The sequence below is a fragment of the Egretta garzetta genome, unplaced genomic scaffold (genome assembly GCF_000687185.1).
Source record: "Egretta garzetta isolate BGI_Z169 unplaced genomic scaffold, ASM68718v1 scaffold378, whole genome shotgun sequence".
Classification (NCBI taxonomy): domain Eukaryota; kingdom Metazoa; phylum Chordata; class Aves; order Pelecaniformes; family Ardeidae; genus Egretta; species Egretta garzetta.
This window is the reverse complement of record NW_009260597.1, coordinates 48,998-67,002: the sequence shown is the minus strand read 5'-3', so window position 1 is coordinate 67,002 and position 18,005 is coordinate 48,998.

The following is an 18,005-nucleotide window of genomic DNA, read 5'->3' as shown; positions in this document are numbered from 1 at the left end:
AAGGTTTGCTACCTGAATTTTGTTGTGAAGTTGAAGAGGTGCTGCTGGTAATGCTCTCTATTCAGGGTCTTACTGGGCTAAACTGATGGCAGGCGTAACGTTGGGCTTATGTGCAGTTGCTCCTGATTTGCATCGGTGAGAAAAGGAAGAAAATTAAGTCTGGCATGTCTCAGGAGCACCTTGTTAAGAAGGTTCTGTGAATCAATAATGAACCCCTACTCTCAGTAAGATCCAAGAACGGGCAGAGTTTGGAAAACTAAGGTTTTATTCGAGAGCTACTTGAGTGGGGGTTTTTTTCTTGGTTTTTTTTGTGTGTCTTTCCTCTCCCTTGCTGGCTGCTTGCTCTAGCCTTGTCACCACGTACCAGAATCAAACATCATCTCCAAGGGAGGAGAATGAAGCATCGACAGTGGCAAAGGCCTGCCTACTGCAGGATTGTTCCCAACAGCCTGTTCCTGACTGTTTTACTCAGCCTACTTCTAAATGATTCAGTGACAAACTTACACCCTTTTCCATTCCAAGACAGCTCATAAATGGGAAGGTTTTTTGCTCATAACCTAAGCTCTAAGATACCGTCTCAGTATGTTGGTTTTGGTCCCGCTTTAAGCACTGACTAAGCAGTTACCTTTCTAATGCATTAAGGAAGAAAAATGGGTTAAGCTAAAATTTACAGCATCTCTCCGGTTCCTCGCTCCCCACACCCACCCCTACCCCCCTGCTATTTGTTGTAGCGCATGAGGAGAAGAGAGCAAAGCATGTCTCTTGGGTTTGACGGCTCCCTTCTGCTTCTCCGTCTTCTGTGGCCGCTGCTTTGCCTGTTAGCTGAATGGCTGATTTCCTGGCACGGAGACAACGCCGGTCCCTTGGCGGGAAGCTGAGCGCACGCAGGATTGCCAAGCAACACTTTCCCGTGGATTGTGTGTGCCACAACTCTTGCTTGGTGTCATGCGCTGCAGTCTTCTGATTTTTCTTTCCATCCGGTGAAAATGCATAAGCCTCGGGACGTGGGAGTGAGTGGGTAGAAACGGGATCTTAGTGGGCTGGGGGAAATACTAGGGTGGAGGGGCCAGGTTTCCTTAGGGCACAGATTTAGACAGAAAAGCATGTGTGTTTTGGTCTGTTTCAGAGGTTTGGGTGGAAGCGGGACTGTAGACGAACATTCCACGTCATGGCTGCACACACGCCTGTAAGATTCTCTCTTGAGAGCGTCGATCGCTTCCTCGTCCGCTGACGCGCTGGGCCGGCATCTGTCATTGCGCTCTCCGGACCCCGGCTGGACGCGGCAGGTATGGCCCCGGAGGCAGCCTCACCTCGGGTGGAAACAAAGGGCTTTGAGCAGGGCTTCCACGCCGCCGATTTGGGTTCCCGCTCTTTCTCCTTCATTCTCTCAGCAGTGCTTTACCTGAAAGGACTGCTGTTCCCTGTGTAACACCTTACTGACCTGTCTGCTTTGAAAACACAAGTCTTGGTTTGAGGAGAAGCTCCCTGTGTTTATAGGCTGCTCTTGAGAGGTGTCGGTGGGGAGAAAAGGAGTTTGTTGGAAGCTTGGGAAAATGGAGGCGGTCCTTGCTGGACTGCGCAGCAAACAAGCTGCAAGAGGAAACCAGAAGATCCCCTTTGCTGAGTATTTACCGGTGGCCTATGCATTTATTTACTGTTATGTTCTCATGTGGAAAATACATCCCGCCCTGTAATAGCTTGTTTGGTGTTAGACCTTGCTCGCTACTTGGAATACAGGAGTTAGATTGCAGGTGTGCATGCCGGTATAACCAAGGGCTTCCTATGCTGTGTAGGAATGAGCTGGGGTCCTGCACTCATCTGGTTCACAAGGGCTAAAAAGATCATTCCTTGCTCTGTCCCAAAGCTATTGAGACTTGGAACGAGGGGAGTGGATTTCACCCAGAAGGAACATATTCTGGGATAGCTGAGCAGCAGCAGTTTTGGGGTTGCTCCTGAAACCGTTCCTGAATTGGAAGGGAGAACTGAATGCAGCAGTTAAAACATTCACGCTAGTTTTATATGTCTTGTTCGGCTCTGAAGACGCAGTTACAGCTTTATTCCTCTTGGAATCCAGTAGCCTGAGTAGCGGCACTGTTGTGCTGCTGTGGGTGCAAGGCAAGCGGCCTCCTTTGCTCTCCCGTAGTTCCCGGACCTTCACTGCTGTTTAGTCTGGTAGAGGGCTTTGGGATTTGGCTTCAGCAGAGATGAGGCCTTAAACGCAAGGAAACTGGGAAGAGTGAAACCATCTTTCCTCGAGAGCTCGCTCCCCACTGCCACAGACGAGCCTGCCTCCAGAGCCACGTCCGTGGCTCTGAACTGTCCTCCTGGTCACCGGGACGGTGGGTACCAGGTTCCACCTCAGACACAGCAGGGAAGCAGCCATGCTACTAATAACAGTGTTGTGAGTCAGAGAGGCGGCGAAACTCTCGGTCTGGATGTAGCAAACCTCCTCCCGCCAATGGAGTGAGTGAATTTGCAATAACACGGCAATTGCTGCAATGGCAGCTTGTCAGGCGGCCGCTGGAGCAACGAGAAGCTCTCAAGCTGTGGTAAATATACTCTGCATTGCAACTGTCCAACGGACCACGTCCTACCCCGAGCTCGTTTGCTGAACAAAAAGGGCCAGCTCCTCCACTGGCGTAAATGCAAGTAGCATCGCTGACTTGGGTGGACGAGGGCTTAACCCTGGGATGAGTCTGTGAAGTCTCGCTATCAATCTCTTCATCTCGTCTCGTGCCATTGAGAGATGAACCTGTATTTTTACCTTCTGCTGCATGACTTAGTTGATTTCTATTTTTTTTTTTTAAATACTGTTTGTTAATTCACGTTGTGTATTTGGTCGAGCAATTATATGCATGGCCATATTGTGTGACTGCAGCAGTCTGGTGCGGTGCAAGGAATGCCACATCATGTGAGACGTTTCATCTCCATGAGTAACCTAGTCACTGTGGTAAATGAATACATGAATACAGTACATCCAGGAGAGATTAAACGTATTGACTGGTGCCTCTAGTCACCATACAAATGTCATTGTTTTTTAATTTCCCCCCCGCCCCCCTTCTTGTTTTCCCGACACATTTTGGTCCCCTTTTTGCTTCTCCCCTTTTCCCTTAAGTAGAGATGACACAGATCAATACCTTTGATGGAAAGTAATAATCAGGCCTATTAAGTGACAAAGGTTTACTCTGTAACAGCTGTGCTGGCGGGAGAGGAGAGCTTGTCTGACTAATGAATCATGAAACAATCAGGCAGTAGCCATTTGTGTTTAGATCTGTAAATATGGTGTGGTTCAAGTGCCAGACCATCTCCAGCACTCCAGCTGGGGGCACAGATGGTCCACATTCAGAACAGCACAAGTGTAAAGAAAAGCTTCTCCCCCTTCCCCCTCTCCTTCCCTGTCCCATACTGCCCCTCTCAAAGGAGCAGATCAGCTAGCTTGAGGATAAACTTGTGTCGCGGGCAGGAGCCCTAACGTTGGCTTTGCAGGCTGAGCAGCTCCTGGCAAAATGCCTGCTCCCGTGCTTGGTCGAGAGGGGAAAAAAAGCCAGGAAGACCCTCAAATTCTGTATGCTCTGTAAGGGATTCCTATGTTTTGGAGTCAAAATTGGGGTTTGTTCCTTGCTTTCTACCCCTTTGATTTCTTCTTCGTGCTCTACTGCCAGATTTCCTCCTGAAAGGCACGATGAGGTCAACTTGTCAGCTCCTAAAGGGCCAGTGAGTGGCACACAGGAATTCAAAGCCATAGCGCGGGAGCGTGGGCCCCACGGGAGAGGGAGAGGAATGAAGTTGTCGGGGGGTTGAAGCTGTTTCCACTTGCTTGACTTCAGCTGAGGGTGGTGGTGGTCGATGCGGCTTTTCCCTTGGCCTCCTACGGGAGGCCAGGGATCCCAGATAATGCTGAAGATGCTTCTGGTGCTTTGGTTTTTTTAATTTTGTTTTTTTCCCCCAAGAGCTGGTGCCATGGTAGTGAATATGTGTTGAGTGCTTTCTCGCCTGCAGGGAAAAAAAGCCAGGAAGACCCTCAAATTCTGTATGCTCTGTAAGGGATTCCTATGTTTTGGAGTCAAAATTGGGGTTTGTTCCTTGCTTTCTACCCCTTTGATTTCTTCTTCGTGCTCTACTGCCAGATTTCCTCCTGAAAGGCACGATGAGGTCAACTTGTCAGCTCCTAAAGGGCCAGTGAGTGGCACACAGGAATTCAAAGCCATAGCGCGGGAGCGTGGGCCCCACGGGAGAGGGAGAGGAATGAAGTTGTCGGGGGGGTGAAGCTGTTTCCACTTGCTTGACTTCAGCTGAGGGTGGTGGTGGTCGATGCGGCTTTTCCCTTGGCCTCCTACGGGAGGCCGGGGATCCCAGATAATGCTGAAGATGCTTCTGGTGCTTTGGTTTTTTTAATTTTGTTTTTTTCCCCCAAGAGCTGGTGCCATGGTAGTGAATATGTGTTGAGTGCTTTCTCGCCTGCAAGGAAACCAGCAAATCCAAGAGCCCTGTTGTAAAACATAGCCCATGTAAAATATAAGCGGTTCGATTTCGACAAGTTTCGCTGTTTTAAATATGGACTCTAATGCTGCGAATGGGAGCCACCTGCTTTTCTGCTGTGTTGTACACTGAGGGAACTCCAGAGAATCCAAACAATGGGAGAGAGTATGATACAGAAATAACAACAACTTGAGGCCACGAAGATCTCCCTCTAATCGGCGTGTGCTGTTGGATGCTTAATTGCCTGTTGCGCGTAGGCTTACTACTCTGGAACGTTTATTTTCCTTCACAGCGAGCGTACATGTTTGGATGTATGTGTATGCGTGTGCGTGTATAAATATATGTGGCACGTGGGCTTTCTGTAAGCTCCTTAATCCGAGCGCTTTGGAGCTGTACCTCAGCTTGGCTTAGCAAAAGAGGCTGTTGCTGCAGTGGGGCAGTTGCTAGTGCAAATACGTCTTCTTTGGACGTGCTTCTGATTTCTTTTGCTGCAAATGGGTAATTTAGCACAAGATGAAACCAAGAAATAGCTTTATGTACGTCACACGAAAATTCACTTGCTGGCCGAAGCACGGAAGGGGTGAGCGTGCAGCTGACCGATGGCCTGGGATTAGCGCTCTTTGGGGTAGCGAGGCTGTGTTGCTGAGACAACGTTTGCATAAATGTATGTCTGTCTCTACCCTGCTAGAATTATGGGGTGTACTTGAAAGCATTTTAAAAAACATTTTCGTTGTCTTTTTATTGTCTTCTAGCAGGGGAGATACCATTGTCCGAATCGGTCAGTGGGAGGAAATGATAGAATTATGACCACTGCCATCTGCTCTTCAGACCTCTCTGAAGGTGGCAGAACTGGCAGAAGTGAGGAGATGACTTGCCATTCTTATTTTAGTGTTTATTTATCTTAGGAGTATCAAGTTAGCGAACTTCTCTGCTCACAGTTGTTAATTTCTTTTACAGATTGCCGCTCCCTCGGCAGCTTCCTGGCTGCTGCGGGGAACCGTTACCTTGGAGGAAAAGTCTTTCCAGAGGATCTTGCCTGACGCTCCAGCCCCGCCTAGGCAATCCTGTGTGCTTTCGCTCTTGTTCTTTGCTGCGTCTTCTGCGATTATTCCTGCTCAGACAGCGATTCATTGCGAGCGTGAGTCAGTGAAGGCATTTTACCTGTTGGTAATTTATGCTCATTTCACTCTTGCTGTATAAATAACTCTACAGGGCACAAGCCAGTGCAAAGGCACGTTCCCATTTTCATGTGAAAAACGGATAGGTTTCTGTGCATGCCTTCTAGCCGCTTCTGACTCTCTGGTAGCCTACAAGGGACAGAAACATAGAAAGCCACGTGGTGTCCAAAACCTCCCAGGTAAATCACCCCGTCGGCTGCTGGAAGGTTTAAACGTGTGCGGAGAATGGAGCAGGCTATGGACACTTGTCCTGTAAAGTCTGCTTTCTGCTGTACAGTAGGAAAAAAATCTGAGTGGGCTCAGTGAATGCATCGCTGTGGGGAGGCCCAAGAGCTGAAGTTGATCTTTTCCTCTTCCCTACACAGGGGCAGAATTCGGATGTCATCACGAGCACTCGGTGCTCGGTACTAGCGGCCTAAAACGTCGTGGGATTCGATCACATGTGTTTTGGACTGTATGAATTGTTCTCTGTGAATTTAGTTCTGCTAAAGAATGACACAGACCTGTGTGACTTGCAGAAATGTTAACAGGAGAGGGTGATGGTTGGCTTGGCGTTAGATGGTTTTTCATCGCGCAGTGTCCTGGCGCAAGGCTGGTTTTGTCTCTGATCCTCCCTCTCTCTGTTTTGGGTGAGAAGGGCTTTGGGGCTGAGGTTACTGCAGATGAGCACACCTCAGTGCCATCCATTCACAGAAAGTTCCTGAACCCAGAAGCAAGTATCTAATTTCTACATCTCAACTGAGTTGGAGAGGAGTGTGTGGCACTGGCAAATACTTCAATTCAGATGACTTTAAAAAAAAATGTCAAGTGTAAAACAAGGCCAAAGTGAGCAAAAAGCACTGAAGAGACACTGAAGACTGCCTAAGGCTGGCCGCAGCACAGTCCTTCGGCTGCTGTAGGTTGCTGGGTAGCCCTCCCGACGTTCAGGAAGGAGGCTTGGCTTCTTGTCCGCCGAGGGCTCGGCGCATCATGTTTACCCTTGCGGGGCTTTTTCATGAATGTTTAAAAGTACCTCAGCCTTGATAACTCAGGATGACGTAGTCTGAAATAGGGATAAAGGGCAAAAGGGGAGAGGGACCGGACTTTTTTCTTTTTCCTTGCTTTTTTAAGCCATTATTTTGTGTGGACAAAGGAGCAAGTTTGCCCAAACCCTAAGAAATACAGATTTTTTTTTTTTGACTTCAACAATAGTACCATTCTTTCCAAAAATCACATTATGTCCCACCTCATTTGAGCTGTTGAATGGTTGTGTCATGCAAAAAGGTGGATGAGCGGGAAAAGCCCCCAAACTCTTTCAGCTACATCAGTGCAATCAATAAAGCTCACAAAGGTAATTATTCTCTGATTTAAGACCTGCTCTTCTGTTTGCAGTATTATTTGCTTGTAGTGACCAAAATGCTTTTGGGAACAAAAAGAAGTTTAAACTCATGTAAAAATAATTTCTCCAGGAAGTGGTTTTCATCCTTCTCGTGTCCCATAACCCTTCTTTCCTTTCTTCTTCTTCTTTTGGGGAGGAGAATAATTTCTTTTTTTCTCATGAGCAAGGCTTAATTTTGCTTTTTGAAGGCATCTTCTTAGAAAAAGCGACTGGGGCCGCGCACAGCTGGCTTTTGAAAATTGAGTTTCTGCTGAAACTTCCCTGCTATTATCTTGACAATCTTCTTATTATCAAAGCATGCAAATATTAGGTATGACAATGAATGCTCTCGGCAGGGAGGAGCACAGCTTGGCTATCAGAGGAAGGGGGCCACTAACAATTGTGCCCCCTGTTGCAAAAGCCATAATAATTTAATATTCTCATATGGGGAGTCTCCATTTTCTTTGGCCTGCATAGAACCGCGGAGTGCGTTGTTTCCTTTTGGCCAAATCACCAGGGCCGTTCCTTGAACATTTTGCAAGACTTCAAATAGAGGATCATGCTGATAATGACTTCAGGGCAGGATTTTTTTTTTAATTTTTTTTTTTTTTTAGCCTAGGAATAAATGATTTAACTATTGAACTGAGTCAGGCTTCTAGCTTTTGAATGTAATTTATTTCAAGGTTGTGTTAAACTTGTTAGTAGATCAACCGTTTTTCTTCCTTTGCCAACCTGCTTAGCAAAAAATAGGGAAGACAAATCAGCTAAATGTCATCGACTCAGTATATTTGAAGTGTCACATATTGTAATCATTAACTACCAGCTGCATTAGCTGGATATGGATTTTATTTTTTAGGACTGTGTTTATTTTTCGCTACTAAAATTTGTCAGTACATAGTAGGGCATGCTAAATGTCTCATTTTAAAGACAAATAACTTGGCAAATTGGTCAATTAGGTGATTTTAATGGATGTTCTCGCTGCTTTGCACAGACCTGCTAGCTCATATGGAAGTCAGGCATCAGGACTTCCCTCTTCTTGGAAGACTGGCCCTTCAAAACCAGTTTGTCCCCTGTCCACTTGGGGTCCTTTTCTGACGTGTAGAGGTAGAACTGTACAGAGAGCAAGCGAAGCCTGCCAAAGCTGGCTACTTGAAGGTGAATTCTCTGTAGCGCGTGAATCAACGATTCAGTCGGTCCTCGCCATCAGAAACCGCTTTGCTGTTTCTAAGCAGGAACACAGAGGAAACGGGGCCCTGGGCCAAAGCCGTCATCTTCAATAGGGCACGGACTTTCCTGTTCGTGGTATGAAAAGGCTCAGGAGCAAATCTTTATCAACGGAGCTAAAGGAGCAGGGGCAATAAGTGAAAAAATTCAGGCAGCGGCTGCTGCTAACTGGTCATTTAAAAGCTGTTATGAGGAGTTACCTATTTCTCTTCCTCGCCTTATGCTTGTGTGTATGTCTGCGTGTATACAGAGCGCATAAAATTTTGCAAGTAGATATGCACCTGAAAAATGTTAAAGGTAGCTTAGGCAAAGTTCGCCAATAAATATAGTGTTGCGGTTTTAAACACACGCTGGCGATTCCCATGACCACAGGGGTCCTGCCTCTTGTTCAACAGCCTGGTGGTCTGAAACATCAAGGTCAGAGTGCATCTATTGGTCTGTGCGTCTATTGTCTGCGCTTCTAACTTGGGCTGGTGAAAAGGATAATCGTGTCTGAGCCAACCTCCACTTCCAAGCCTGCACCATTTGAAGCCTGTTCATGAATTATTATGTGGAGATACTTATGCTGGGTGGCCATTTAGAGACAAGGAAGAGAGGCCTCTCTCTCCAAATGTGGGTACCGGGAACAAGGTTTGGGTTAAGTTAGCTGGGGCATCGGGGTTAACACCCTTGATCTTCCTTTGTTGAACGTTGTGGGATTTTTGGCAGGCAGAAAGCCAGGGTAGGGAATTCCTGCATTTCCCTGGGGCTTACCAGTGTCCTGGCAGCAGAGACGCAAGCCTCTGTGTATACGAGGTTGCCCTTCATTTTTGTTGAGAAGGTAGGACCTCTTCTCCTGCTGCAGGTGTGTATCACACAGCCCGTGGTGAACACGGACTGGGAGAACACAGGGAGGTGGAGAGCATATGGAGAAGCACTAGGAGAGATTTGTCTTTTTGATATGCCTGTTGTCGTGGAGACTAGGAAAACATTTTCCTTGTTTTCCTTGTGAGTTGCCAGGTTCATCCATCCCTGTTTGCCTTTGGAAGTCAGGGAAACTACAGCTGGGTGCAACTGGAGAGAAGAGGAGAAGAGCATGGGTTGTTACTGCTGAACGAGGGAACGCTTGAGGAAATTGAAAAGCAATATATTGCTTGCAGGAAGGGATATTACGCCCTTTTATAGTGCTGACCTCAAGCCCCTTGTTACAGTCTATAACTGAAAACAGGGCTCTGTGCAGAAGGTAGGTTTTTAGCTATGAATATTTAGCGTAGCTCAGTGAAGTCATTGTCTGTAGTATCCCCATATTGCCCACTTCTGCAGTCAGTCGAGTGTTTACAGCTCGGTGAGGATAAGGAGGGTGCTCCTTCTAGGGACAGGTTTCTGTTGGAAGCCATCACAAGGGATACCTGCACCTTCTGAACCTGTTGTTTCCCACTACTGTGGATGGCGGGACAGCAGGCCGAAAGGACCTCTGCTCAGTGCCAGATCGCCAATTCCCAAGTCCTCACAGCACGGAACAGCAGGTTACACATGTATTAAATTGCCCACAGAGGCTGTCAGAGTTGCATTGAAAATGAGACTTTGCTGAGGTATGTTTGAGAGTAGTTACTGCATTCCCGTTACTGCCTTTGCAGATAGATCCTAGTTCTGTGAAGGCTCAGCAGCTGAGAACAGGGCATGCTCTTTGATATTCCCTGTGCCTTTGTGCTTCGCCGGTGCTTCCTCTGGGCCAGTGTTGGAAATCACCCGTGAGACCAGGAAGACCTCACGTTCAGTGAATACCCGTGGCAAGAGACACCTAAATACCATCGGCAAAATGGTCTCTGTAAGAGGGTGCAGGTCCTTATAGGATCTCTTATTTGAGTAGGGTCGCTAGTGCCTTTCTTCTTTTTAACCTTAAGGATATAGGCATCTCCAGGAGCACCAGTATCCTTTAAGACGCCAATTTCTGCAAGTGGCTGCTGTGATGTCTTCATTAAAACTGACATCATCTGTATGTTTTGCCACCCCCAAGGGAGCGCTGTGGGCTCCTCACTCTGGTTTTGGCTCATTTTCATAACTTGTCGAGGATCCGTGGCCCGCGATCTGTGGATCGCTGGGAAGGATAACGCTGGGCCCAGGCACTGTCTTTATTTCGGTGTGTACTGGCGTTGCCAGTAACAGAGGTAGCTGGGGAGAACCGCAGAGCACAAAAATAATGCTACATTTGCCTCGAAAAGAGAAAGCATTAAAAGAGGGCTGTAGAGCTCCTGAGGAGCCCAGGTAATCAGTGAGAAGCATTGACAGAGCTGCCCATCCGCGGGGAAATCCACATAGTTTTGTTTGTTTGATACAGAAATGTTATTCCCCCGCTCGGAATCAAAGCAGTCTGAGCAGCAGGGACTGAGAGGGTCATTATTGCTCTCTTCCCCGACAGCAACACGCCACCCAGCTAGAGGAAGAAGTTCATTTACTTGCCCTGTAGCATGTCCATCGGATCCTCTGCAGGGAGCTGGTTTGCTGCTGCAGGGACGTTGTGTTGCTCGCTCCATGAGGCTCACTGAGAATGGGCTGGGGAAAGCGCTCTTGCATTTGCTGTGTGAGCAGCCTCCCCTGACTTCCGAGGGGAAAACTTGCTGGATGGACAGGGGTGGGATTTGGTCCGGGGGTTGGCTTTGCCTCACGGTCGACCTGTGGCGTAATGGGCCTCTGGTTCAAGGCCCCAGTGATACCTATGTATTGCTCCACAGGAAGGAAAGCATGGGTCCACTTCAAATAAGCAGCGTGGCATCGTGGCGCGATGGTACATTGCCAACTGGACCACTGAGCTGCAGTGGCTGTATGCTGACTGACACAGGGCACGAGACCGTGTTAAATCAGTATTTTGTACCAATGGCAGGATGCAAATCGGGGAACAGTTTGGTCTGTTGGGTCAGGGGACCAATGCTTTGATCCCGTAGCAGTGAAAATTATGCTGGTTGATCTCACTGCAGAATGGTGGCAGTGCGGTGCATGGCAAGAGGAGCCCAAGAAGGCATACAAAGGGCTTCTTGGTTGATTTTCCCCCCCGGCCTCCCCTGAAGTAATGCCGTACAACAGTGAGTTTGAAAATTATTCCATGTGCTCAGACACTATAGTGATGAACTTGGTGTAAGCATGAAGGGAGAACAATGGGCAGAGGATGAAGCAAGGCGCCTGGGTCTTAGATGCAGCTGACTCGTGTTAAGCTGGAGGAAAGTCTGTCCTAGTGGTGGAAACACAGACCTCGTTGGAGGGAGATGCGAATTGCCACAAGTTTGACATAGGTCCCTAACTGTGAATATCTTCCAGCGCTTTGCTGCCGATTGCTGGGGTTTGGAATACATGCCGCTCTGACAGGAGCATGTGAGAGGGAATGGAAATGCTTTAAATGCTTCTCAATCTGCAGATGGAGTCTGCTTTGTAAATCATGGGAATTGTTTAAAAATCCTGAGCAGATGCCTAACGTGCTGCCGGTGTGGTAGGGGTTAACTGGGACATCACCTCTTGGTCCCACTAGTTGGGCTCATTTCCCATGGTGTGGCTTCCAACACCATTTCAGAAAACCAAGGATGTGAAAAAGATGGAGCAAAACCAATGCAAAGTGGGCTTAAAGTGACTGCCGTACTAAATGTCAACTGCACAACTAAATATAACCCCGAAAGTAGAATTTATGCTTTGCACTCCTTCGCTTTTTTATTGTGGTGAGAAAAAAAGCCAGGAACTCAACGGGCTGTAACTTTAATAGGTCATTCCAGCCAGTGCTTACCTTTACAAAATCCTGATAATACTGAGAAGACAATACAGTGATCAAAAGCAGTGATGAGATTTTTTAGCAGCATTAACCGTCATGACCTAGCAAAATGAAAGAAAATGGTTTAACAGAACTGTCAGATCCAATATAGCTAATAAAGGCATGGATAAATGTTTATTACATACCGGAGACAGATCATTTCTGTACAGAAATTGAGGATGACCTTTACTGATAACTCTTATCTGCCTGATATCCTGAATAAGAAAAAGAGAGGGGGAGAGAGGGCCGCACTATTGCTGATGTTTATGAAAGGTGGAGAAAAATTACAATTTGCAGATGATTGTTTTTAGACAAGGGCTCTCAGGAAAATAACGATATGGAACTGTTTGTTCTGCACAAGAGATTCCGGGCTTTGACTTGGCTGAGTCAAACGTAACGAGTGTGTCCAACCAGGGGACTTATTGGAAGACTTGATTTTTGTGCTTTTGTGTTTTAATATATATTTGTGTGCATGTGTCTCTCTTCAGGGGAGTAACGGTTGAATTCACACTGATTTTTTTTCTCTCTGTTTAGGAAGTTGCAAAGTTACTGGAGTAATGCTGCCGTGAGTCATCTTCCTGCCAGCCAGGTTTCGAAGCTGAGCACCCGTAGTTGGAAGCAGACTTGCAAGAGAAGCCAGCTCCCAAAAGCTCCCGTCAGGACTCGGTGGTCACACCTACGGAAGTAAATTGGAAATTCAAGCCGTTTATTTTGGACTGTAAATGCGATGTAAGCCTTGTGAGGAACTCTGTCTGCTCTGTTCCAATTCCATACAAAGTACGGCTATTTGAAACGCAGGTGCTGCCAGCGCTGAACCTCTCGAATGATGCTGCAGTAGTCCCACCCTACCTGACAGCCCCGTGAATGTGGGAGTCAAGAGACAAGCCACCATGCTGCTCGAGCACCAGGGGCAGGCAGTGACCCGGCAGGTGGGCTATACGGTTCTGCTGACAGGGAGATCAAAGAATGAGTTATATGCAGGCTTTTTTCCGCCCGTTCTAGAGTTCAAGCACCGAAGGCCTGACTTTCCTGATGTCTTCGGTATGATGTAGAACTTAAATGCTGAAAACAGAGCTGTAGCCATGAGGGCTGGCCCCCTCCAGAAGCTGGGCACCCAGGAAACGTCACAAGCTACCTGTCAAAAAACTGACTGGAAGGAGATGTGAGTGAAGTCGGAATCAGGCCTACTACATGCAGTTAATCATAAATAATGCTGTCTCGGTAATGGTTGCAATTAGTTATCAACTTCAATCATTTCTAACGTTTCCATGTTGGCCAATTATGCTGCAGAAATTATCAAGTAACCCATAGCACATTAGCTTTCCGTAATGCCATTGTTTGGACGTGCTCAGGTCACCAGATCCTCCACAGGATGAATTAGGATAGCTCTCCAAAGTACAATGGTGCTGTGCTGATTTACATGGGCTGAAAAGCTGTCCCTTTGTCTGCCGGAGTTGTAGCAGGAGCAAGTTTAAATCACTGCTTTGCAGTAGAGACTCTTATGACCCGGCCTTATAGAAACAATGGTATGTGCGTTTTCTCTCTCGGCTGCGCAGATGACTTATTAGATGCCGACAGTAATTCTTAGGTCTGGTGGTACTTCAAAAATAAGCTGAAATCGTACTTTAATGGTGCGGTTTGAAGCTGGGAGCAGGAACACATAATTAATGGGCTCATCTGACTTCTTAAAAAGAGAAGCTTATCAGATAAAATGCCTCTTGTCTTGATTTTACAGGAGTTGCGGAGCAGTGTTAGGACTTGCGGAGCGGTGTTAGGACTGCTGTTTTCTGGTGGCAGGTAGGCTTATTTTACTATGGTAGAGTCACTTTGTTGTAAGCCTGAGCAAAATGAAGGGGTACAATTTGTTACTGTTGTTACAGTCCCACCCTTGAACGCTCCGTGTCTGTTGCTGACAAATGTCTTTTCTCATTTTGTGAACTTTTGTTTGTGAAATTGTATGGGAAATAACATACTTCAGTAGGCTGTGTTGGTAACCTTAAAATCCATGGTAGCTGAAGTGCTTGAATACTTGGAAGCTTCCAGACCAGGCCCACAGAGACCCGCCACATTATTTCGAGTGAGAACAGTTCTCTTAACGTTCTTTGGGATGAGATCTCAAGCTCTGCACTTGTTAATTGTCGTAAGGTAGTCTGACTTCCTATTTCCCTGACAATAAAATGAGTTGGCAGCCTCAGTGCGTTGCCTTGCGCATGGATGCTGAGCCCGTAGTTAGAAGATCTCGTAGCTGGTTCTGGGCTGTGTGGTTTCAGACAGAATTACTTTAAAGCAAAAAAATCTTGGGGAAATTAGTTGCAGTTTTAAAACAGAATATTTTGTCAAAATCAGATTTATTTCAATGAGGAACAATCACTCTAATGGCTGAGAAGAATGCAAAGATTAAATGAGGTATGAATAGCTGTAAGACGGTACAATTACCACCTCAGAAACAATATATTTGTAAAGTTAATTCCTCTTGAACATGAACAATCTCCTTACACTTGACCCCTCTCTATTGCCTCTTCCATGCTTGAACTCTCCTTGAACTTTGAAGATCCATCTTGAGAGTATGATATGGCCATCTCTTTTGCATCTGGTTATTTTAGTTCCAATTTGCAGCCCTAAAATGGCAATTATGGTGATATATTGCTCAAGTCACCCGACATGGATTAGTATCGGGATCAGCGCGTTTATGCACAGGAGTAGTGAATGGAGACTACAGCTATGATTTTAAATGACTTGATTAATTCTGAAACAACACTTCAGAGTCCATTACATCCAGCAGGTGTTGGGGTTCAGGCTGCACTTCCCTTAAACAGCACAAGCATGTCATATTTATTGCCTTTTTTCTTCCTTTTTTTTTTTTTTTTTTTTTGTGTCCAACATTCCTTTCCTCCCCCTCGCACCTCCTTTCTGTAGAAGTTCGGTGGCCTTGGGGGCAACTTGGACAATACTCCCTTTTCATAAATCACACGGTGGCATTCAGATGGCCAAACTGTAATACGCTCCTTTACAAAAATCTCTGGGCTATCGGAGTGAGGACCGTGACTCGTTGGACAGCAGAGCTGGTTTTTGGCTCAGGGTCAGTTAGATAATGCTGAGCCTGCGCAAAATATCTGACCACGTTAGTATAACTATCACTGGCCTCTCAGAACTAACCTTGTTTGCTGGTTATGGATCTTACTTCAGTGGTACAGATGCTGGAACCCCTCTCTCGCCTTTCCTCTCTGCGTTGCCTGCCGTTGCTCCTTCCGGGGCAGCCCGATAGCTCTTCTGAAATTGGGGACTTGTCTGGGATATGGTTACATGTGAGGGGTGAGGGTCTCGGCTGCTGTGCAATGCTGTGGCTCCCACCTGAGAGTGGAGTTGTCTTTAAAAGGCGGAGGATAAAATGATTGGCCTAATCAAGGGGTTTAATGTGCTTTTGATCTTTGAGCTGTTGCCGCACTACCTGATACTGTGAATGTCAGTGTCTACCTGTGATCTTCGCTGACTCGAGAGCAGGACGAGGAGAGGCAGGTTTAGTATAGAAGTGTTCCTGGGTGCCACGACCGAGCTCTTCATCGGTCTGCTCCTTGTCCTGTGGTCAATACTGCAGAGAGGGAGAAAATGACGGCATAACACAGAAATTGCTTGAACCTGAGGGATGACTGGATTTGGATAAAGCAGGGAGAACGGTCATGAAAACTCTTGCAATACATCACTCTTTGATTGTAGGGGACAGCCTTTTGTAACGGTTAATTGTCATGTGGCTTTATTATGTGCTTGTTGCCTTTATTTAAGTCTTTGTGGCCTGGTCCTGATGCCCTCTGTGTCTTGTTTCAGCTAGAACAATTCCTCCAGTTTGCCGGAGTTCAGCCAAACAGAGCGGCGGGCCGGGCAGGCCCGGCACATGTAAATAAGGCACCATTCAGTGGGGCGCTGCTGAAATGATTGCTTGATGGCCGAGGTACTCCTTCCCATGAATAAGGGGACAAAAGTGTGGGGCTAATGAGCAGCACGGCATTTTTGAGTGTTTGTTTTAAAGACAGTGGCTCATTCTGCAGGCTGTGGTACAGAGGCAAGGGAAATTCTGTCTGGGGTCAGGAGTCTCCCAAAGGAAGTGGCTTCTGTTTGCACTGAATGTGTAACTCCTCCTGGCAGGGGTGACAGTATGTGAGCCCGCTCTGAAGTCCATTGAAGGCGGTGGGAGCCTGTCTGTGTGCATGGAACATGCCTTCAGAGGACAGGCACAACACGTGGCTGAAGCGCGTAGAAGGATCTACTGGGAGAAATTGCCAGGGGAGGAAAAGGATGCAGACCTTGTCCGAAGGCTCTGCTGGAGAGCAGTGCCCAGCTCAGACCTGCTGAGTGAGCGGAGGGATGGTTTGTACTGTGCTCTGGAGGAGGCGTGCTTCTTGGGGATCAGAGAAGTAGCAGTCATGTACAGTGACGGGGGTTCGACCCTCTGCAAACAAGTTGTCAGGGAAATATTTGGCATGGCTTGGAAATGCAAAGGATTGTTTCTGGGTTGTTGTGGGTTTGGGGTTTCATTCCTATGGGAAAATACCCAGTGAAAGGCTGGTCTTTCCCTCGATGCTTCATCAGACTTTTATTTTTAGGGTAGATGGGAAATATCATAGGCTGTTCATCTGTGAAAACAGTGCGTTTCCTATGGGAGGTTGAACTGCAATGAGAAAGAAAACAGCTTTTAAAAAATGTGGTGCCCTAAATTACTGCAAGTGTTTGAATTTTTCTCTGGATGAAGACAACGGTCTTTATTCTAGAACAATGGTGGTACTTCTTTTAAGCTGAAGATGCAGTTTCACTGAAAATTAAAATCCAAATGTCCCTAAACATTTGGGTTGGTTGAAATCTAACCCTCGAAAGCTGTGAAGAGCTCGGAGCAAGCCTGGGCTGGATCTCAGGAGCACAGAGCTCAATTCTTGCCTAGTCTCGCATACCTCTGTTAATACCATCTTTTCTCAGCGTAAGTGTTAGGTCAGACAGCGAGTTCCCCGAACGGCCGCCTGGGGCTGTGTGTACTGTAATGACACAGGTCCTCATCTTAGCAGATCCTTCTGTTTCCAGCAAGTGTTCCTGCAAGCTATTCTCTGACCAAGAACCCACTGGACAGCAGTGGCTCTGCGCAAGACCATCTTTTACTGCATGGCTTCATGGTAGGTGTCCTGGTGTTTCTTGGGCTCACAGTCTAGGAACTTACCTTCGTTTTAAAATGGGACCTTAAGGTCCACCTTCTTTACGAAATGGAAGGAGAAGAAACTTTTTCTGTTCTTCATTATAAATGGCACAGGTTGGGCTAGAGAGAAGCCTGTGCTGGCCCACAAAAGGCTTGGATAACCATGTAGCTATGCAATATTCTATTCATGAATTTCAAACTACTCGTTATCTTCAGGTGTTCATCTTCCTGCTGGGGTCAACTCCCTACAGACACGTTTAGTCTGTTAAAATATTCATCTTCATCCACAGGCAGGCAGCGCTATAACTGCGGGGAAAGCCCTGGGCTGAAATCCAGGAGGCTCGAGTTTAATTCCTCTCCCTGCAGTTTCCTCTGGTTCGCTTAACCTCTCTTTGATTGCATCTTCTGGCTTTGGACATGAGAATGGGGAGAGAAAATAAACAGGTTTTGCCCTGTAGCCAGTACTGCAGTGCTGTGTACCTGTCCAGATTTCTTTTTCCCTGTGTAAAGTAACACTTTCCTGTGTGCGTGTTTCCCCTCCAGCTTCAAAACGCACTGACTCAAAGCCTCCAGCTGCTTCAGCATCTTCTTCTCAGAGCTCACGCTGACGTTTTCTGGTGACAAGGGGCCCAGAGCTGAATCCTGGTCGAGAGGTTTTCCTGCAGGAGCTCCTGACAGCCCACAGCAGAAGGGCCTTGGTTTCCTACCTGTGGCACCAGGGAGATGGCTGAAGGGCTTGAAGATGTGTCAGGTGGGCAACACATGCAGATGGAGGGCAGGGAATGGCCTGCAGGATAAATGCCTATGATCAGAAGAGCG